Here is a 22,765-nt window from a genome sequence, read left to right on the forward strand (position 1 = left end):
GTGCCAGATATTGTGCTAAATGCTTTACAAATATTATCTCATTTGGTCTTCACAACAACTCTGTGATATAAGTGCTATTAATATCACCATTTTATAATTTAGGAAATTCAGGCAAAGGGACATCGATTGACATATCCAAGATCACGCAGATAGTAAGTATGTAAGGCTCAATTTGGTTTTAGGCCTTTTTGATTCCAGGTCTATCACTTTATATACTGGGCCATTTAGCAGCTTGTCACATCACTGATACAGAGAACTTCCAAGGGAAGGGACTCTCTCTGCCAGTACAGATCAGTATTGGGAAGTTTTTCAGAGCACTTAAAGGACTTTCTCAGCATCACATAGCTGGAATGCATGCCAGGTCTTTCTGGCTTCAGGGTCATTTCACCATGACTTGCTACTTCTCATCTTCTCAAAAGGGTTTCAAATAAGGGTAACTGGAGAAAAATAATGCCTTAATATAAAGAATGACCCTGTAATAATAGAATTTCAGGCTGGCATATATGGGTGTGTGGGGTGTTTGTACATTTTTATGTGTGATATTTCAGTATCCCCTTCAGAGAACAGTAAAAATGTGACTGATCACTAGTTGTATACAAGAAATGGATGGGCCCTGGCTGTGATGGGGAAACAGCACTCACCCTGGGAAGCACTCTGAGTCTGGCTGGGCCAGCCCAGTCTGAGTACAGGCTTTGCCTGCTGGGCAGGGAATGCAGTCTGCAGCTTCATCTTGTCCAGTGAGGGGGTTAAACGTGCCTGTCTGACATGGGCTGGGGTAAATGGCTCCCTTGGGACAGAAATGCCCGGCTGGGCACCGAAGACACCTTCTCAAATCTGTGGAAAGAGAAGTCAACCCCAGCCAGCTGTTAAATAGTTACCATTGAGTCTAATCCTTCTTTCCCATAAAAGCCCTTCCAGTACTTAAAGACAGTTATCATGTTTCCCTTTCTCCAGACCAAGCATATTCTAGTTATTCCTCTAATGTTCATATGACATATTTTCCACATCCTCTGGACATGCTTCAGTTTGTCAATATTTCTCCTAAAATGGGGTGTTCAGAGCTAAAGATAAGATTTCTTTATTTTTATATCATGTTTCATAACCTAAAATATACTTTTACATAAATTATCTTATTTGATTGTTTCAAAAATTCTGTTTATTAAGAAGGAAAAATATAGTTATTATCCCATTTGGTAGATGAGCAAAGTGAGGTGCAGAAAGATTGAATTTTTTCCAAGATCTTATAATTCACAGAAGAACTTGGATTATATCTCCCATGTTTGAACCCCTAGTCCACTTTCTTCTACCCTACATTGTCTAGGAGTTTTCCAGGAGCTCACTTTCTATTTTGTATTAAAGGATACAGAAACTCAAGTTCAACTGGGGGTAAGTGACTTGCCCAGGGTCACACAGCTAGGAAGTATTAAGTGTCTGAGGCCAGATGTGAACTCAGATCTTCCTGAATTCAGCCTCAGCTGAATTTGTCTCAGCAAACAAAACAAAATAAAAAAAAAACCCTCAGGTTCTCCCCATCATGGGAGACTTAAGTGCCTTCTGGGGCCCTCTTACCCTACCAAATGGGATGCTCTGAAGTAGCTGATCTAATTTGGGAAACCCCTCCCAACACAATTATCTGTTATATTGTCCTTCCTTACTTGTACCTGGCTCCCTCTGTATTGCTGGGCTTGGAATGAGTGAGGGAAACTTACAGGCTTGAATTCAAATGTAGTCCACTCAAGATTTGCCCCATATGAAGCTCTGTGCATTTTTAGAGAACAATAGAGCTCCATCTGGTGGTATGTACCAGCAGACAGTACTATTTGCTAGCCAACACTCTACCCTTCAAGAAACCAAGTGGGTATTCTTAATAGCATTGCAAATGGCTCCATTCCTAACAGAACAATGTCAATTTGAGAACACATGTTGACACTGGGCAAGTCAGTGCCTTATTTCAAGTCACATTCAGGGACATCTGGGTCCCACTGCAGTGCAGGGGATTTGACCAATAACTACAATTGCATCCTGCAAATAGCATACTGGAGGCTTGAGATAGGCATGAATTTATTCCTGAAGTTACAATTGTCAGTTATAACCTCCTTTTCTCTCCCCTTACCATTACTCTTCCCCCTTCCTTCCTCCTTTCCTATCCCACCCATTCATACACAGATGGCAAATATTCCTACTCTCTTGCAGAATTCTTGGCTCTGCTTGACTTGAAGGGACTTCATAAAAATGGATGAAAATTGTGCATTCAGAACTTCAGGGGAAAAAATGAAAGAGTGGCAACGAGAGACTGTATGAAAGGAACACTGTTGTATTCGTTAGTAGACCTGGCTTTGACACTCACTTGGAGTATGGCCTTGGGCACTCAATTACCTCATCCATAAAATGAGGAGGCAGGAGAGTCAGTGAGTGGAGGATAGTGGAAAAAACAGTATGTTTGGAGCTAGAGAGTCTGAGTTTGAAGCCCACCTCTGATGCTTACTAGCTGTGTGATCCTGAATAAACTTGGATTCATCATTTGGTAAAATTAGGAAACTAATATTTTGAAAATCTCTTCTAGCTCTAATTCCTAGGATCACAGCACTATCTGATTTTCTAAGGCCCATTTTAGCTCTACTGTTTTCTGAAGCAAAATATAATTCTACGACTTACTGACATTTACCTTCTATCTGGGTAGTGAGTGTCTTTGGATAATGAACCTGGGACAGAAATCAGGAAAAGTGGTGACATGGGCAAGACTATTTTTTCCCCTAGAGTCCCCCAAGAGTGAATATATCCCTTCTATTTCATGGCTGCCCAAGGACTATAGCTGAAAGCCTTCTTCTATCAAAACTCCACTGTCCTGTATTTTTCCCTGCTTACCGTAAGAGGTACTCCCCTAAGTTAAACAGAGAGGTCTCAGTGGTGAAGAAGCAAATGTGTAGGGAAAAGGATGTTGAAATTGAAATCAGGAGATCTGGGCTGAAATCCTCCTTCTGACATTACAAACTGAGATCCTGGAAAAGTCTCTTAAGTTTGTGTCAATCCCATATTGACTGAGTCTGTTGGTATCATTTTCTCAACAGCTCAAATCATGCCTTTGTATTAAGTTTTGCTAATTATGGCAACATTTCAAATTTTTCATTATTACTATATTTCTTATGATAATCTGTGTTAAATTATTGCTATTATGATTGGGAAATTCACGAACTGCACCCACATAAAACAGCAAATTTAATCAATAAATGTTATATGTTCTGACCCACCAACACGTCATTCCTCCCTTTCTTTCCCTCTCTTTGGGCCTTTCTATTCCCTGAGGCACAACAATATTGAAATTAGATCAATTAATTATGGTCTCTGAGTGTTCAAGTGAAAGGAGCAGTCAATCAACTCAGCAAACTTCATTCTTTTCTTATTTTAAGAAATTGCCACAGCACCAACCTTCAGCAACCACTACCCTGATCAGTCAGCAATCACCAACACCAAGGCAAGACCCTTCACCAGCAAAAAGGTTACAACTTGCTGAGGGCTGAGGTGATAGCTAGCATTTTTAGCAATAAAGTATTTTTTAAATTAAGGTATGTACATTGTTTTTCAGATATAATACTATCACTGGGAAACCAAAAATTAATTGATTTGCTTTATTGCAATATTTGTTTTTTTGTGGTGTTGTCTCAAAATCTCCAAGGTATGTCTGGAAGGAGGGCACTATTATTTACACTACACACACCACACAGTCTAGTTGGAGGGGGGGGGAAGCACTATGTAAAACTTAGAGGGATGTAGTCATGTGAGCTATTATTAAGATAATGACATGGATTGAGATTTTGGCTTGGTTCCCCACAGAGGCAGATTTTTAGTAGCAGCTAAATCCTAGGAAGTTTTTAAGCAGTGCAGTCACTTGCTCAGAGCTATATAATTTAGGTCTTCCTGATTTCAAATCCTGGCTAGGCTATCTCCTTTTTCAATGTTAGCAACAGTTTTTAAGACCTTAATTCATAAATAACTAATAGGGAGATTTGATAATAATTAAATTATTGGGTACTATGGTGAGCACTGAATCTGGAATTAAGAAGAGCTCAAGTCAAATCTGCCTCATCTACTGGCCTAGCTACTAGCCGCGAGATGCTGGACAAATTATTTCGTCGGGTTAATTTCCTCATCTGAAATAGTTATAATGACAACATCTCCCTCCCTGATTGTTGTAAGGATCTAATGAGATAATATTCGTAAAATGCTTTTTATAAATGCTATTTATTTTATGAAAATGAGCATGATAATGATGACAAGAGACTAATGGATAGAGTTTCAGCCTCAGAGCAGGATTTAGATCTGACCACCAACACATACTATCTTTTTAACCTCTCAGTTGCCTGTGGTGGCCAGTGTTTAAATTTCAGACTCTTGACAGATCTGTGTTGAAGAGGGAGTCAATCCTGAGAAGCACCCTCCTATTCAGGTGAAATCATGAAATTTTAAAGAAAAATGATACCAGGAGGCAACCTCATAGTCTTTAAGACATGAGTTGGAGTCTCACTGGTGACCCACATGTTAGCTTTGCATGACCCTGGGCATAGTGCCCCCAGACAATTTTCTAAGACTAAACACTGTAGTAGTCCCTGATCTGAATTATGGGAGGAGGACTTCCACTTTGGGGATGAAATCACAAGGTCACTGATTATAAGATCACTGATTGAGAGGTGCAAAGGGTCTCAATGGCTATCTAATCCAACCCTCCCCCATTTTATAGATGAGGAAATTGAGTCTTAGAGAATTTAACTCTAAAATTTGTTAGGGGAACACAACTAGTAAATGTCTGAGGCAGGAGTTTTTCTTACAAGTCTTAGGCTCTATCCAGTATGCAAACTGATTCTGGCCCCACTGATTTTTGCTCCCCACCCCAACCCCCATGAAAAAAAAAGATTATAATTTATATTGCTAATGCATTTTACAGTTGACAGAGCATCTTTATATTTGCTACTTGATTTGAGCTTCATAATAGCCCTAGGATGGACAGGCATTATTATCTCATTTTTCAGATGAAAAATATGAGACCCTGAGATGTTAAATGATATACTATTTGCTGAGTGATCTTAGGCAAGTAGTAGATTTAACACTGAAATCTAGGTCATCTGGCAAAATGTCCCATGTTCATTTCGTGTCATACTGGGGCATGGCCAGAGGGAAGTTTTTTTTTTTTTTTTTTTTTGGGGGGGGGAGAGGGGAGAGACAAAGGATTCTTTAATGCATGAAGAATTTAAAATTGAATTTTTTGTATCAGATGTCCACTCTCCTGACATCTTGAGGCTTGGGGTTTAAGGTGCCTTGGGGTAGGAATACAACACATTATTCCTCTGTGGAACTTCCTTTTCAAAAGCTTTGCACTGTTCATTAGAGCAGTGGAAAATTACAGATCTGAGAGCTCTGGAAACCCATCCCCTTCCCAGACTGAATGACATTGACCTTGGATAGCAGTAGCCCCTCTCTCACCAGGGGCCTTGCTTTTATTTGAAATCAAGGATGTTTATCACCCATTGTCCCTCTACTTTCAGTGCAGTAGATACCATGCATGAAACAGATTAATATGCACATAACCAAATAGGGACAAAAATGGGGTTTCCAGAATAAATAATTTCTATTCCCACAAAGCCCTGTTGTTTTTGACTTTGCGTCTCTACCACCTTGTTGTAAAACCTCATTACTTCAGGTCTGTACTACTGCAGTTGCCTGCTGGTGGGTTTGCCTGCTTCAAGTTTCTTCCTGTTCCAGTCCAACATGTCAAATTGATCTTCTCAATTCACAGATCCAACCATGTCACACTCTTATTCCATAAACTCTAGTGGCTCCCTATTACCCACAGAATCCAATATAAAATCCTGTTTGGCTTTTAAAGACTTAGTCTCTTCATACCCTTCCAGTATTCCTATATTCCTCCCCTTACTAGGTATTCATTTCAGTGATACTGGCTTCCTTGCAGTAGCTCAGAGATGAAACTCTAAGGTCCAGCTCCAGATATCTTCACCTGCTGACCCATATGCTTAGAAAACTCTCCCTCCTGGTCTCTGCCCTTGGGCTTCCCTGATTTGTTTCACCTAAAATCTCACTTTATACAAGGAGTTAGCATATTCCCTCTGAGATTATATTCCATTAACAGTGTCTTGTTGTACATTGTTGTTTGTATGTTGTTTCCCCACTGAAATAGTGAGCATTTGAAAGCAAGGATTTTTCCCTCCTTTTTTCTTGCATCCCCAAAGTTTAGCACAATATCTGGTACATTTTTTTGTTGTTGTTTAGCAATTTTTTCAATCACATCCAACTCTTCGTGACTCCACATGGGGGTTTTATAAGCAAAGATACTGGAGTGGCTAGTCATTTCCTTCTCCAGCTCATTTTACAAATGAGAAAACTGAGGCAAATAAGATTAAGTGATTTACTAGGGTCACACAGCTAGTAAGTGTTTGAGGTTGGATTTGACTCAGGAAGAGGAAGGCTTGACACTCTATCCTCCAAGTCACCTATGTGTCTTGGTGAAGGAGTAAAGCATCTAGGGGAAACAGCAGTAAAGAGGTCCTCTCCCAATCTTAGAGTGCTTTTGTTCTAACAAGCTGTCAATGATTCTACAATCTTATGGCTTTAGAATCAGTGATCCCGAGAATCTTCCCCCATAACCTCCACCTTAGAGTGCTATTGCTCTAACAATCTGTCTGTTAATGATTGTAAAGGTCTTCTGGCCTAGGAATGTAGTATTTCTTCCCTTAGATTTTAGGGGAGATATATTAGTGATCCTGAGACTATCTGATCTTAGAGTGCTATTTTCTGACAATCTGTCTGTCAATGATTCTAAAATCTTCTAGCTTTAAGACAATCTTAGATCTGCAGTGATACCCAAATTCCTGAGACTACTCCTCAGTTCTTTCTCTAGGCCATAAAATCAATGACATGAAGAGCTAGATAAAGGTGTCTCCTTTCTCTTGGTCTTTTGCTAAACTGGCATGCTCCCAACACAATCTCTCCCCCTCAGAAATCCAAATAAAATATTAAAAACTCTCTAGTCTCTATTTTGTCTCAGTTTCTCCGGCATTACAATATAAGCCATGAATTTTTTTTTTTATCTAAGAGAGAGAAATTGTCAAATGAACATCCTTTTACTAAAATGCTGGTATTATTAGTAAAATGATTATATCACCTAGAGATTATTACTCTCAAACCTATTAAAATACCATACTTTCAGATGATCTTGTATTCAACTATTTTGTAAATGTTTGTATTTCTGCTGTGTATATTTCTACATGTACTTGTTCTCCACCACCCCAACATCTTCATTAAAGTTCAAGCTCATTTCCAGCAGCAATTGTTTCATTCTTTCTGCCTTCTATTCCTTCTGTGAACTCCTCTGGAACTTGATGCCTGTACCATTTCCTTTGATGCTGTTGCACCTTTCTTGACTTATTATATAAATTTGTCTCCACAGAGCTCCTAGTGGGAAAAGCTTGCGCTACAAGCTTCTCCTAGGTCCTGAACAATACCTATCACCATGTCAGGATCAGAGACTTAGATTGAAAGCTATAAGAAACATTGGAGGCCTCCTAGCCCAACCTCTTCATTTTATAGATGAGGTACTGGGAAAAATGACTTCCCCAAAATTATACAAGTAGTAATTATCAAGGCCTCTCAATCAAAAACTCAAAATTCTTCCACTATAAACACTGACTCCACAAATCTTTGCTGAATTTAATTGCATTCCCCTTCAACAAAGTTGTAGCTGAGTCAAGGAAGGAAGAGTGATTGAGAAGGGAACATAGTTGGATGTATGGTATCATGAAAAGAGTACTTGACTAGAAATCACAAGATCTGGCTTTTATTCTAACTTCTTTTTATTCTAACTTCTACCACTTGAACAAGAATTTGAACAAGCCTCAGTTACCTCATCTGTAAAATGGGATTATAAAATGTTCATTGTGTATTATTAAGAAAAGCAAATGCTTTGTAACTTTGAAGAGTTCTATAAATGCAAATTCTTAAGAAGTATGTGAGATGGGGTACTGTTTCTGTTGAGACTTATCTATCCTTATCACCTTGAACATATGAGGAGACATTTGTGGGGAAGGAGGCATCTATTTCAGTTGATAGATGAGAATATCCATTAAATAAATCTAAATCTAGTTTGCTTCTTTGGGACCAAATACTACAAATCATCCTTCTGAAGGTAGGAAAGACAACATTGCTAACAGACCATTTGAGTGCTCCCCTAATGTATAATTAGGAAGTTCTACTTTTTAAATCTAGATTAATCATATGCTTCAATTTCATATGTTCCCTTATTTTATTCCTAGAATAAAAGATTCTACTTATTATGGAAGAATGCTACATTTATCCAAAGAACATTATCATTTTTCTTGAGTTCCTTTAGGTTTTCCTACTGAATTCAATTGAATATTAGTGGAGGCTCTGGAGGTACTGGGTTTAGGCTCTGGAGGTACAAAAAAAGAATGGGAAACTGTCTATACCCTCATGGGGCTGAGATTTTACTTATGCTTTCTCTTTTTATGAAAATTTAAAATTTAGAATATAAAGGGACCTTAGACAGCACTTAATACAACTCTTTCAATTTACAGATCAATAAACCAGGGAGGCTAAGTAATTTGTCTCATTATATAAGGAGTAGAGCTAGCATTCTAATGTGTATCTGTTAACTATAGAGTTATAGGTTCTAGTCTCTAATTTTGGTTTATTTATTTTTACAGGATCTATGTGTCTTCTCTCAGTTCTTCAAATGCAGTTCTGAGTGGGTTCAAATTGGAACTGGACTAAACCTTGGCTGCACATATGAGTACATATGTCTTCCCTGTAGTCATTTTTCAGTGGTCTCTTCACTCCCTTCCTATTTGGGTGCTGCCTTAGCCAGGGAGTCATCAATAAGCTCCATAAATGTCATTCTCTGGATAAGCACTTAATTAGTAGAATTATTTAGAGCCCAAATTATCTCTCCATCCTTCCCCTCATTGTGCAAAATGAGACAAAATTCAGAACAAACCTGTTGAATAAGAGATGGACTTGATGAGCTGTGGGCTCTCTTTTTGGGCTTCAAAGCTCCCGGAAGGGCATGGAGGAATGGTGATACCATCAGGACAGAAGTGACCTGTTCAACAATGCAGCTCTGGAGTAAAGAGTACAAACTAGGAGCTTCAGAAAGTCTGAACCCCCTAGGGTCTGTGAAAAGAGATGGTCTTTGGAAAGATCTTTGTACATTGAATATAGCATAATGCCCACGGAAAAGAGATTAGAGACAGTGAAGGGTGCTGGGAAAAATATTTTTCATGGTAAGGGTTTTTTAAATAGATGAGGGAATTTGAAATTTCAGATTGGCATTGCATCATTGTTATACTTATATGTCATGATTTTTGCAGGAAAGGTGACCTTAGGTTCCAACTTCTCCCCACTTCCTCCTCCTCCTATTCTTCCCAAACTTGTCCAAGTAGTGAATTTTTATTTTTCCTTCCCAAACCTCTCAGGTTACTGAATATTTTTCCTGTTCTAATTCTCTTTCCTTGACACTTCTTTTACAAGGTGCTGTTGCTGAGGAAACACAGCTTACCTGATGGGCAAAGTTGGCACTTATGCCCTTCTTTTGTTGATGGAGGTGGCACTGCAGACTGAATGAATCCTTCTGTTTGCTGTCCATCATACAGACAGTCGCTCCCCTCTCCACAGCCTTGGCATTTAGTTTGTCCAAGAATACCAGCAAAGGAATTAGGTGGGCACAGGAGGGGCTGAGTGGTTCCAAGGTAGGGACAATAATGTCCTAGAAGAGAGAAGAGAAAAAGAAAGGAGAGAAGGGAAGGGAAATCCTGAAGGAAAGTGCAGAAAGTTGTAGCACCTGTCTATTGACTAAAATGTATATGATTTCTGGTAACTTTGTAAGCCAGAGTAATGAAAGAAGAAATGGGTGCTAAATTGGTTTGCACTCCTTTGTCTTCTATTTGGACTCCTGGTCAAGTTGGTGAGAGAACATTCCAGTCATTGAAGCAGAAAAAAGGCAGGATAACATGGCTAGAAAATCAATGAACTCAAAATCAGGAGAGCTGATTTTGGTCTTACACTCGATATTTGAGTTTAGCTTTGAAAATTAAAAAGAAACACTACTTGATTTCTCTTAGCTTGTTTTCTAATTCAATTCAACAAATTTAAGCACATACAATGTTTCTACTAGGCAGTAGATTAGGCACTGGGAGAGGAATACTAAACAGTTCTGGCTGCCCCCAAGAAGTTTATATTCCACTGATCTGTTAATCTAGTGTAATGGAGATAATTAAAGAGCTCCCTCTGATTCCTGGGCAGAACATTTCTCATGGAAAGGGTGTGCACTTGATCTCTTCCTTTGAAGACTTGCTCATCTGTTAATGTTGTTGATGCGGGATGAGAGAAGAGAAATTCTTTCCCTCCCCCTTTGCTGGAATTCCAAAAGATAGCTGTTGGAGAGAAAGAGATATTTACTCCCTAGATGGGTGTGAGAAAATGATATCCCCAGAATCCATTTCCTTAGGATATTGAGTAGCTTTGACACAAGCCTGTTATGCGGATATAAGTGAACTATCAGGAGATGCTGTATCATTTCAGCTAAATGAAGGACTTATATTCTAATAAGAAGCCAGATCCATGATGTATGTTCTATGATTCATCCCTGTGACTCTGGAAAATGGGGATAATAACACAAATATGACCTCTCACAGTGCGCTTGTAAGGAGACTCTATATCTTTTGTAAACCTTCAATACTTCACAGATAAATGACTTTTTTCCTTTTTAAAAAAGCTTTTTGTTTTCAAAATATATGCAAAGATAGTTTTCAACATTCATCCTTACAAAACCTTGTGTTCCACATTTTTTCCCTCCTTTTCCTCCACCCCATCCCCTAGATGACAAGTAATCCAATATATGTTGAACATGTACAATTCTATACATATTTCCACAATTATCATGATGCTCAAGAAAAATCAAGTCAAAAGGGAAAAATGATAAGGGAAACAAAATGCAAGCGTGCAACAACAAAAAAATGAAAATGTTATGTTGTGATCCACATAGTCCCCATAGTCCTCTCTCTGGGTGCAGATGGCTTTCTCCATATGTTATTTTTTGGTACAGAGTTATCCTTTCCATATCACAGGATTAGGGGAGTGTGCTCCTGTGAACTGGAAAAATCTGTATACAATTTTTTGGCCCTCCCTTTTTTATCAAAGAAGTCTGAATTTTTTTTCTTTTATGGGGTATTTACAGTACCTTATTATATAATTTGGGTTAAGTATTTAGTCATAGGTTCTGTGTCTTTTGTGGTTTCTGCAAAACTCTCCCTAAATTCCCATTTAATTTCTTATGCTAACCCATGATAAATAGAAACTATAATGGGAAAGTTGTGATGTGGAAGGGATAACTATAAGTACTCATTCCACTAATAAGCTCACATTCACTCTATATTTGGGGAAATAGCCTTGGAAATCTATGAATGAAAAAATTAGACTCTTACACTTACCCTAGTGCTGATGCTCTTTAAACTTACCCAGGTCTTCTGATGACATATACACAATCCATTATAAGGCTTGGACTTGAAATCTTTCTGGCATGGTACAACTGGCCACACCTTTTGCCCTACTGGAATGTACTTGAAGAAATCCAAGCCACAATGAATGTTAAACAAGAGTCATGAAAGCTAGAGTGGAAAACTGTACATGATTGGAAGAGAGAAGACCTGGGTTCTAATCCTGCTCTTTTCACTTATAGCCTGTTGTGTTGGATAAGTCTCTTTATCTCCCTGGGTGTCCTCTTCTGTAAAAAGAAGGGATTGGATTAGATGGCCTCTGGGATCCCATCCAGCTATAAATCAGTAAGTTTCCTGGTCAGGTTTTAATAAGAGACAAAACTTGAAAGGTTCTATAAATGTAAGCTGCTATTGCTCTTATTTAGGGTTTTGGCAGGTTGTCTACAGAGCAATCAGGCTTCCCAAAACAGAGATTACAGAGACACAGAGGATCTGCTGTTGTTCCTTTCTCTCTCACTGAGTTGGAGAAACAGTTTGGATATGGAAGGGGGAAAGTACGAGCTTAACAGCATTCATTTTTCATGTTAATGTTAGTTGTTGGAAGCAGGGTAGAGGTTCAAGTCTTCCCGGGCCCCTAAGCTCAATTGGTTTTTCCCTTGGGTTGATTTTTTTCAGGTAAAATAAAAAAAAGCCGAGAGACTCTACCCAAGAGCATTAAATGTCTGAATGACTGCTACCTGTTTGGGGACAATATTCAGAGCTCAATAAATTTTTGTTTTTCAGTTGTTTTCGAGCTTGTATGCCTCTACATGACCCCCCTTCTGGGGTTTTCTTGGCATAGATATTGGAGTGACTATTTTTTTCTAGCTAATTTTACAGATTAGGAAACTGAGGCAAATAGGGTTAGATGACTTGTCTATGGTCATACTGCTGATAACCATCTGAGGCTAGATTTGAACTTTCTGTCTTTCTGTCCCCAAGGCCAACAGTTCTTCTATTCCCCAGTGTCACTTTGCTGCTCCTGCTTAATTTACCAAGGTGCATATATTAAGTATTTATTATGTAGGGAGCGCTACTAGGTACTGGGGATGCACATAAAAGTGAAAAAATCCTGATCTAAAATAACTTCTATTACAATGGAATATATCTTTATTCATTACATATATACAAGTTACATAAAGTAGAAAAAAGGTAATTCTGGATGGAGCGGTGTTAGCAGCTCAGAGCATCATGCTTAACCATGAAAACTAGCAATCATCTCTTAAACATTCATCCAGAGCCCAGCTGCAAACAAGGTCATCAGACATGACCTGTTTCTGCTAGTAGCTTATGCTCTGGGACAGAGAGCCTGACTTGTTGCTATCTCAGTAACTCAAGGAACAAGGTCAGACATTAAATAAATTGTTCTTTTTCCCATTAGATTCCCTGAAAAAATAGTTCATTTTTCAATCATTCTTTGACATGACCCCGATATAGTCCTGTCTCTATCATTCTTCTTCTCCCTTTTCCTTAGAGTAGGTCAGGTCTAGCCTACATCTGTATCTATAATTCTAATTTAGCCATGCAGATCAGCTTCCTCCCTGGATATGACAAATGAATGAATGCCCACAATTGGCTTCCCATTGTCTACCAGGTAAAATCCAACTGCATTACTTGACAGTTCAAGACAGTCAGTCGATAAGTATTTATTAAGTGCTTATTATGTGCCAGGCATTGTGCTAAGGCTGGGGATACAAAAAGAGGCAAAAGATAGCCCTTGCACTCTAAGAATCCAGCAATCTAATGGTGAAAACAAGAAGCAAACAAATATGTACAAGAAAGTTTATACAGGATAATTAGGAAATAATTAATAGATGGAAGATACAAGAATTAAGAAAACTTGGGAAAGACTTCCTAAAGGGCAGGTCACATCTCTCACTCTCTCCCTCTTATAATATAATGACTTCCAATTTCCACTAGGATAAAATACAAACTCTTCTGTTTGACATTTAAAGCATCACAATCTAGTTTGTAATTGTTTAGTCATTTCAGTCATGTCTGAACTCTTATGACTCCATTTCGGATTTTCTTGGCAAGATTTTGGAATGTTTTGCCATTTCCTTCTTCAGCTCATTTTACAGATAAGGAAATTGAGACAAATGGGATGAAGTGATTTGCCCAGGGTCATACAGCTAGAAAGTGTCTGAGGCGGAATTTGAATTTGTGTTCCTGACTCCAGGCATGGGGCTCTCTCCACTGTACCATCTACTTACAACATATCTTTCCAGACTGATATCACATTTCTTCAATTCATACACTCCTTATTTAACACTCAGCATTCCTTCTACTGTCCTTTTCTCTTTGCATAGTCTTGGGTCTTGGAGAGCTTTCCCTCTTCAGCCTTGTCTCCCAGAATCCTGAATTTCTTTTTAGGCTCATCTCTTAACATCACCTCCTGCAAGAGGTCTTTCTTTCTTTCTTTCTTTCTTTCTTTCTTTCTTTCTTTCTTTCTTTCTTTCTTTCTTTCTTTCTTTCTTTCTTTCTTTCTTTCTTTCTTTCTTTCTTTCAGACAATTGGGGTTAAGTGACTTGCCAGGTTAAATATTAAGTGTCTGAGGCCATATTTGAATTCAGATCCTCCTGATTCTGGGCCAGTGTTCTATCCACTGCATCATCTAACTGTCCCAAGAGGTCTTTCTTAATCCCTGAAGTTATTGATATCTAGAAAGGTAAGCTAAGTGGCTAACTGGATAGAGTGCTGGGCCTGGAGTAAAATCTGGCCTCAGATACTTATTATGTGATGGTGGGCAAGTCACTTAACCTTGTATGCCTCAGTTTCCTTACTTGTAAAATGAATTGGAGAATGAAATGACAAATCACTCCAGTGTCTTTGCTAAGAAATTCCCAAATGGGGTTATGGAGAATACTCAATAACAGAACAATAAGAAATTAAGCCAGAATGGACAAAGTTTGTATCAACTCCGTGGTTAGTTCTTCTTCTACTCCATCAGGTCTTCTCAGTGATGATGTTGATGATGATAGCAATAGTAATGATGACTGATATTAAAATTTGCAAAGTTATTTGATATATGTAATCTTATTTAGTTTGCCTTTTAAAAGGCAAAAAGACCTCATAAATCTCCAGTCCACCAAGTAAATTAAATATGCTTTGCAATCAGTTTTTGTCTCTTTAAGTTGTTAGCCACAGAGACCATTATGCAAAGCTGGATAATTCTTCTTCCTTTTCCCCAGAAAACAAACCACCAAGGACTGTATATTATACCTATCTGTATTCCTTGCTTTCCACTCCCTGTAGCCTCTTTGTCCTGTGGAGTCGGACCTGAATGTTGCAGGGTAGGGCTATCATGTTCCAGAGAGCAGCCCCTTCCTGGGACTGATGAGGTTGTGGTCTCTGTGGCAAATCCCATTGAACTGACTTCTTTATCTTGACTATAGAAGGGCCCCTGCATAGGTCAGTTCGGATGCAACTTAATTCAAATTGACATCCAAAATGACAAGCATTTCTTAAGCACTTACTATGTGTAAGACACTATGCTAGGCTCTAGGGATGAAAAGGAATTGAATCTATGATTTCACTGGTATACAAAATGCCAAGGTCAGGAAACTCCTTATATCAATGAAAGTTAGAGACTTCTTTATAATTTAGTGGAAGGGAGCTGCCTGGTGACACACAAAGAGAGAATGAGAGGGAGGGAAGGAGAAAGGGAGGAAGGAAGAAAGGAAAGGAGAGAGAAAGAGACAGATAGATAGAGACAGAGACACACAGAAAGAAGAGAGACAGAGAGAGAGAAAAGAGAGTCAGAGAGACAAAAGAGACACACATACACACATATAGACAAACACACAGAGACAGAGACAGAGAGAAACAGAGAGAGGCAGAGACAGAGAGACAGAGAGAGACACAGAGAGAGAGAGACACACACACACAGAGGGTAACAGTGAGACTAAGCAGGATCAGAGACTGTTGGTTGATGGGTTGTGTATAGGGCGTGATGCTCCAAGGACACTGACCAAACTTTCATTTTCCAAATCCAATTTTTATGTTTCTGCTCATCTTTTCCTCTCCATCTCTGCTTCCATGCCCATGTTGGCATTCTTCCTAGATAATTTTTATCTCTAATTCTTTTCTCTGCTCCCTCAGTTCTCTGGAGGATTAGTCTCCTATATTGACGGATCTCTTCAGAATGCCATCTTCATCGATTCTCCTTTACCCATTTAATTAATGCACCAAATAATCTTCTTTCCAGGTCATTAGCAAGGAAAACAAATGAAGACAAAGCCTTGGGTGCCTGCCTCCCAGACTTTGGACTTTCCCTGATGCTTTCCTGTCACCCCATCACCAGTGATTATTGCGAGGAAGAAGAAATGTGGTATGGAAAGAAAACAGGTTTCAAAGTAAGTTACTTACTATTGGTGTGACTGTGGGTCACTTAATCTCTCAGTTTTTTCAGTTGAAAAAGAAGAAAGGAAACAAGCACTCATTAAGCACCTACTGTGTGCCAGATACTTTGCTAATCACTTTACAAATATTATCTCATTTGCTCCTCCCAACAACCCTGGAAGGTAGCTGCGACTTGTCTTGCATCGCATAGCTAAGTGTTTGAGGTCAAAATTGAACTTAGTTCTTCTTGACTCCAGGCCCTATTCTTTACAACTATCTCTAGGGGATGAGAATGGATTAATGCTAAGATCATTTACAATTTCAAATTTTTTGAGCCTAAGATCCCAGGTTACTTTTCATTGATTGTTATTTGTCCTTTGTTTTTAAAGAAGACCATCTCACCAGGGAGGTGATGCCATGAAATGAATTGGATTTAAGTGAAGAAAAACTTGTACAAAGTCACCTGCCTCACTTTCTCATCCAGAGCCATCTAGGTTCAATGGCCAGATATAGATCAAGATGACTGGACATGGCCCTGACATGAAATCAGGAAGGCCAACCTTAGTTATCTTAACCATGAGATCTGAGGGGACAATGGGAAGGTCCCTACCCCAGAATAATACTTTCAATGGATTCCAAGTAACTACCCAGCTTGGCTGTGGCTAATGCCTGAAAAATTCCATTATTTCCATTGATTTTAGCCTTTCTCTCTTGCTCATTCTTTTTGAATTGTGCTTTTTTGGAAAAAGTGACCCATTGAATGGCTGGGAGCTCAGAAAGTTGGTTCAACAGGTCCTTTTATGAAGGATAAGAGGGAGAGGCTAGCCCCTGGGAAGCGCAGGGTGAGTGAAATGGAAAGGAAGGAAACCAAAGAGGAAGTCAGTAGGGATGGTGAAAGAAACTTATCTGAGAGGCAGCTTGGTGTAGTGGAATGAATCTTGGAGTCTAGAGAACTAGAACTATGTGACTTTGGGCAAGTGATGTGACCTCAGTTTTTTCATCATAAAATGGAGACAATAATATGAAAGGTACTTTATATACTTTAAAGTGTTATATAAATATTAGTTGCTACTCCTAATCCACCTCAGAGAGCTTGGAGGAAAGTGCTTTGTCAAACTTAAAGTCCTTCAAAAAAAAAAAAAAGAGCCACTATTATTCTTATTTCACATTTACTTCACACACCAGGGAACTGACCCTGGTCAGAAAAGATTGAATGGGTCATGAAGACATGTGGCTGGGATTTCTGTCATGCATACAGAGATGCCTATCTGTAGATAGATTCTAAAGCAGCTAGGTGGTTCAGAAAATAGAGTTCTGGGTCTGGAGTTGGGGTGATTCATCTGGTCTCTGACACTCACTAGCTGTGTTTCCCTGAGCAAATTACTTAACCCAATTTGCCTCAGTTTCCTCATCTATAAAAGGAAAAGGAGATGACAAACCATTACACTTATTTTCCTAAATTCAAATCTGACCTTAGATACTTATTAGTTTGTGTGACTCTGGACAAATCATTTAACTCTGACTCAGTTTTCTTGTATATTTCAAATGAGCTAGTGAAGGAAATGGCAATCCATTCCAATATCTTGGCCAAAAAAATCCCAAATGGAGTAATGAAGAGTCAGACATGACTGTAAATGTATGCCTAAGAAGGCTGGGCTTCTTAGATAGATTACCCTTCTGATGCAGATCTTGAGTCTTTTCTGACTTAAGAGAATTTGAATTTTATTGAAGGCTGAGACATATTCTGAGCATTAATTTTTACTGTGGCCACAGACTTACAATTTTGGGCAAGTCATCTGTGACTAAGGCTGTTAATGTGTGTAAAGCTGTCTCTTGTCCCTTACTTTCCTCATTGACTTTTAGGAGAATAAGTAAAATTTAAGGTCATAGATCTAGTGATGGAAGAGACCTTGGAGATTTTTTATTTTATAGATGGGTAAATTGAGGAACAAGGATGTTTCTTGTCTTTCCTGACATCTCCTGGAACTTTTAGTAACTATTAGAGCAGGAACTTAAATACTTGCCTCTGATTTTACAGCCAATGCTCTTTCCATATTACCATCCTATTGTACCATATCTATTGGAAAAGAGGCTGTTGAATTGCAATTCAAGATACAGTCACTTTCAATTATCTGTGGGTAGATTATACCCTATGGATTATATCTTTAGCGACTTTTCCAATTCAATAAGCTTTAATGTAGGAGTTAGTATCTTAGACTAGTTTTCCTTTGAACCTCCACATCCCCTCTTGTCAGTCAAGTGCACATAAGAAATATATCAACTGAATATAAGGCTGAGTAATTTTAGGGAAGGGAAAGAGGCAGCTGGATGAGACAGTGGATAGAGCGCTGGGCTTGGAGTCAGGATGAGTGAAAATGTGACTTCAGACACTTACTAGCTGGATGACCCTGAGCAAGTCACTTAACCTTGTCTGCCGAAATTTCCTCACCAGCAAAATGAACTGGAAAAGAAAATGGCAAACCATTCACTATCTTTGTAAAGAAAATACCAAATGGGGTACCAAAGACTCAGATATAGCTGAAAAATGACTGCCTGAAATGTTAGAGGGAGAAATATGCTATGGGGAAAATAATATAATAATAATTCAAAATTTTATGACTATAAATCCTAATAGATTGTAAGTACTTTACTCATAGTTCTGTGAGATAGGAAGCTTCTCATTTTATTGATGAGAAAATTGACATTTAGTAAGAGTGAGTGACTTATCTTGAGTTATATAGCTAGTAAGTGCTAGAGATAGTATTTAAGACAAAGTCTCTTGATTTCCAAATCTTATGCTTTTCCTATTGCAACACACTGCCCCATGTAGAGCATTTCAAAGTAAACAATAACTGACTTTGAATTTGCCCATTGCTCCTTTCTAGCAGCATGGAAAATTCAGCATCGACTGTGGTCTATTAAATATGTATGGAGCAGGCTCAGCCTGAAACTCAATGCCTGTGAGCTTTTATCTGCTCTCCTCACCTCTTGACCTGGATAAACACAACACACTGGTTTTTGTGTGTGTGTGTGTGTGTGTGTGTTAAATTTCCTTATCTACCACCCCCAATTCAGACCCCATAGAATTTTGATGCTAGAAGAAAATTTAAAAATCTTCCTCATATTAAGGATGAGGAAACAGGTCTTGAAAAGAAAAATGACATGACAAAGGTCATGAGATCAGTTAATCAACACCATTTATTAAGTGCCCACTATGTGTCAGTCAGTGGGTCAAGAATTAGATGACTCCTATCAGCAAGGAGCTTCTATTTTAAGAGGGAAGCTAACATGAACATTTAGCAAAGGCAGGAGTAGTTGCAGGGAATGAGGAAAGACTTCATCAAAAAAACTACAGTTGAGCTAAGTATTGAACAAAGCCAGGGGTTCCAAGCTGTACACATGAAGAGAAAAAGCTTTCATGAGATAATGCATGTGACACCAATATCATTTATTGCTATAAATATTTATTACTATTATAAATATTTTATTACTTATTATTATTATTATAAGTAATTTATTACTATAAGTAATAAGTAAATTACAATGTCATTTATTAGTATAAGTGACTGGGATTTAGGTCTCCTGACGCCTAGCCTAGTCGGGGCTCTTCCATTCCACCCAATTAGGCTGTTTCACCATGTTACTCCCAGATTCCTGTTCGCAAGCCCTTTTTCCTATTACTTGGATACTTCATTGAGGAGAAGCTCAGTGTCTTTCCTACTCCTCCCCTTTTAATTTATGCTACTATGATCCCTCTTTTTTTCCTTTTAGAATGAAGGTTTTTTTTTCACATTTTAAGAAATTTCAGAGAGCAGAGCAGGTGAGACAGGCATTTGGGTGGGGCAGAGGAAGTAATTGCTCCTAAAAATCACAACTACCTAGCAAGATTGGCCCTAGCCAAGACCTGGGAATGCCTCACCCCACAATGCCAATGGACCAGATAGTGGCAACCTCTCATCTCTGAACTTGCTCTCCTAAGAAAGTTTGAGCACATCATTATTAAAGATGACAGATTCTAATTCCAGGCAATGTAATGGAGTTACTGGTTTCAGAAGCCTCAGCAGGAGGTACCTGGTGTTGCTCCAGAGGCAAAAGTTTCCAGAAGGTTTCAAAGGAGGGAAAGCATCCAATTTCCCCTTCCTTTCTGCAGCCTTCTCTCATCAGCCTTACTGGGAGGATAGCCAGGAATGAAGACTACACCACTAGGTCTGACCCACAGAACTGTCATCCCTCCAAAACCATCCCTGTATCTACAGTGATTGTAACCAAGCCTTTAAAGGTAGGGGAGTCATGGGCTATAATGATTTAGAACTGTAAGATGAGTCATAGAGGCAAGCAAAGGAGAGGAAGAAACTGACACTTGGTCTTTAAAAAAGAAAGAAAGAAGGGAGAGAGAGAAGAAGGAAGGAAAGAAAAAAAAGGAAGCAAGGAAGGAAAAAAGAAAGAAAAAAGGAAGAAAGAAACTGCTTTCTTCTGCCCCCCCCCAAATCCAACAACAAAATCAACACCTCAAGCCCTTTCAATCATATCTCATGTTTACACATACAATTCATTCCTAATTCTGCCACAGTTACTAGGGCAAACTAGGATGAATTGCTCATTCCTCCTTTCCCCATTACCACCAGTCGTGTTTTGTGACTCAGCCCAGTATTATAGAATCATGAAGTCTCAGAATTGAAGAGGGCTTCAGAAACTATCTAATACAATTCAGACCAGGAAAAAAGATTTAGACAGCAACATCCCCAGTGAGTGATGACCTAGGCAATGTCTGAAGAGCTTCAGGGAATCCACAACCTCTAAAGGCAGCTTATCCCATTCCACTTATGGACAGCTTGAATTGTTTGACAATTTTCCTGACATGAGCCTAAATTTGTCTCTTTGCACTTTGTACCTGGATATGCCTTCTGGGACCAAATTAGATGGATCAAACCTTTCTTCCACATAACAACTTTTGTAGTTCTTGAACCTGGCTATCATGTTTCCCTGAACCTTCTCTTCTCTGGGATAAGTATCCCCACCTCTTTTAATCTTTCATCCACAATCATGATTTTGGTTGTCCTCCCTGAGATGTTCTCCAAATTATCAATATTCTTTCTAATACTCCCCTCTCTCATAAATAAATATCCTATTAAAAGAATTAATTATGGTCTAGACTAGTGAATGATAAGGGGCAAAGGAAGGGAAGAAGGGTTGGTTGTCAGAACCAAAACATATGTGACATGTGGTAGCAGGTATCCTTTGGGGATGAGGTAAATGGTGCCATTATCACAATAAGTCAGAATGTTTCAGCACCATGGAGCCAGAGGTTAGAAAGACACTCTGGTCTTTCAAAGGTCTTCCAGGATCAGTTCAGGAACATAGCTGATTCCCTGAAAAACATGAACCTAAATCACAATTCTTCAAAAAGGGAAGCTTTTCATCTTTCCATCTTATACCATCTCTACCCCCTCACCCTTCAGAAACTCTTAGAGTCATCTGAGTTGGTGGGTACTGGCCAGGTCAATTCCAGCTGTGTACTTCTTCTCTCCTCTGCTCTAAAGAACACACATTTTTATATCATTGAAATCTGACTAAAATCACTCTCAAAGAAGGAGAGCAAATATAACTTGGCATGGTGAAATAATTACTGGATTTGAAGTCAGCAGACCAAAGTTCAAATTCCCCTTCTTCTACTGACCATCTGTAACACCGATCAAAACAATTCTTCTACCTTTATGGATCTCACTTTTTTTAATTGTGACATGAGGGAGGTTGACTAGATAATCCCTAAAATCCATGTCAGCTCCCTCTAGAGAAAAACAGGTATTGGGAATTTCAAAAAAAGGGAAGAGAATGGAATCCATAAATTATAGCTGTGTCCTTGACTTCATTTACTGGCATATTCTAGATTATATTAAAGAAATGGTGAGTAAATATCTAGAAAAAGGAGAAGCAATGATCATGAAGAACCATCATGATTTTTATTAAGAACAGATACTTTTGCACTTTTGTCCTATTTTGGCAGCATTAATTAAAATGCTAAAATTACTAAATAATTTATACTACAGGGAAATCTCATATATAGAGTTTACCTAGATTTTAGAAAAGCCTTTGATAAAGTATGTCATTTAGCCAGTCCAGAATTCAGTTGATAGCACCATAATCTAGCCCACTTTCTCCATCTTCACAAAAATCAAATGACTGAACTGAAAAAGTAGCTCTTAATAGTTCAGGCCAATTAAATAGTATAGTGGCTAGAACACCAGTTCTGGAGTCAGGAGGACCTGAGTTCAAATTTGACCTCAGATACTTAATAGCCTCAATTTCTTCATCTATGAAATGATCTGGAGAAGGAAATGCCAAAGCATTCTTTTATTTGTGTCAAGAAAATCCTAACTGGGTTCATGAAAGGTCAGACATGACCAAAAAAACTAAATGTTTTAATGCCAATATGGTGAGGCGGTCAGTGGAGTGCCTAAGGGATCTTTCCTGGGCTCTGGACCATTAAACATCTTTCTCAACAATATGCATAAAGTCATAAAGGGCACCCTTATCAAGTTTTCAGGTAATGCAAAGCTGGAAGGGATGGCCAACTTATCTGATATCAAGATCCAAAAAAATACCTTGACAGGCAAGCACATTAAGTTGACTTTAATAAGGTAAAATTTAATAAAAATAAGTAACTGCGATCCTACACAGAAGCCCAAGAAGTTGATTTCACAAGTACAAGATAGGGGAGGCATGGAAATTAGATATTTTATCTGAAAAAGATCAGAAAGCTTTGGCAGACTCAATAATGACTCAATTTTTTTTGACACAACAGACAAAAACACTAATTCATTCTTGGGTTGCATTTGAACAAGGTGTCTAAAAATAAGAAAGTGAAAGCC

Source organism: Antechinus flavipes, chromosome 3 (genome assembly GCF_016432865.1).
Source record: "Antechinus flavipes isolate AdamAnt ecotype Samford, QLD, Australia chromosome 3, AdamAnt_v2, whole genome shotgun sequence".
NCBI lineage: Eukaryota > Metazoa > Chordata > Mammalia > Dasyuromorphia > Dasyuridae > Antechinus > Antechinus flavipes.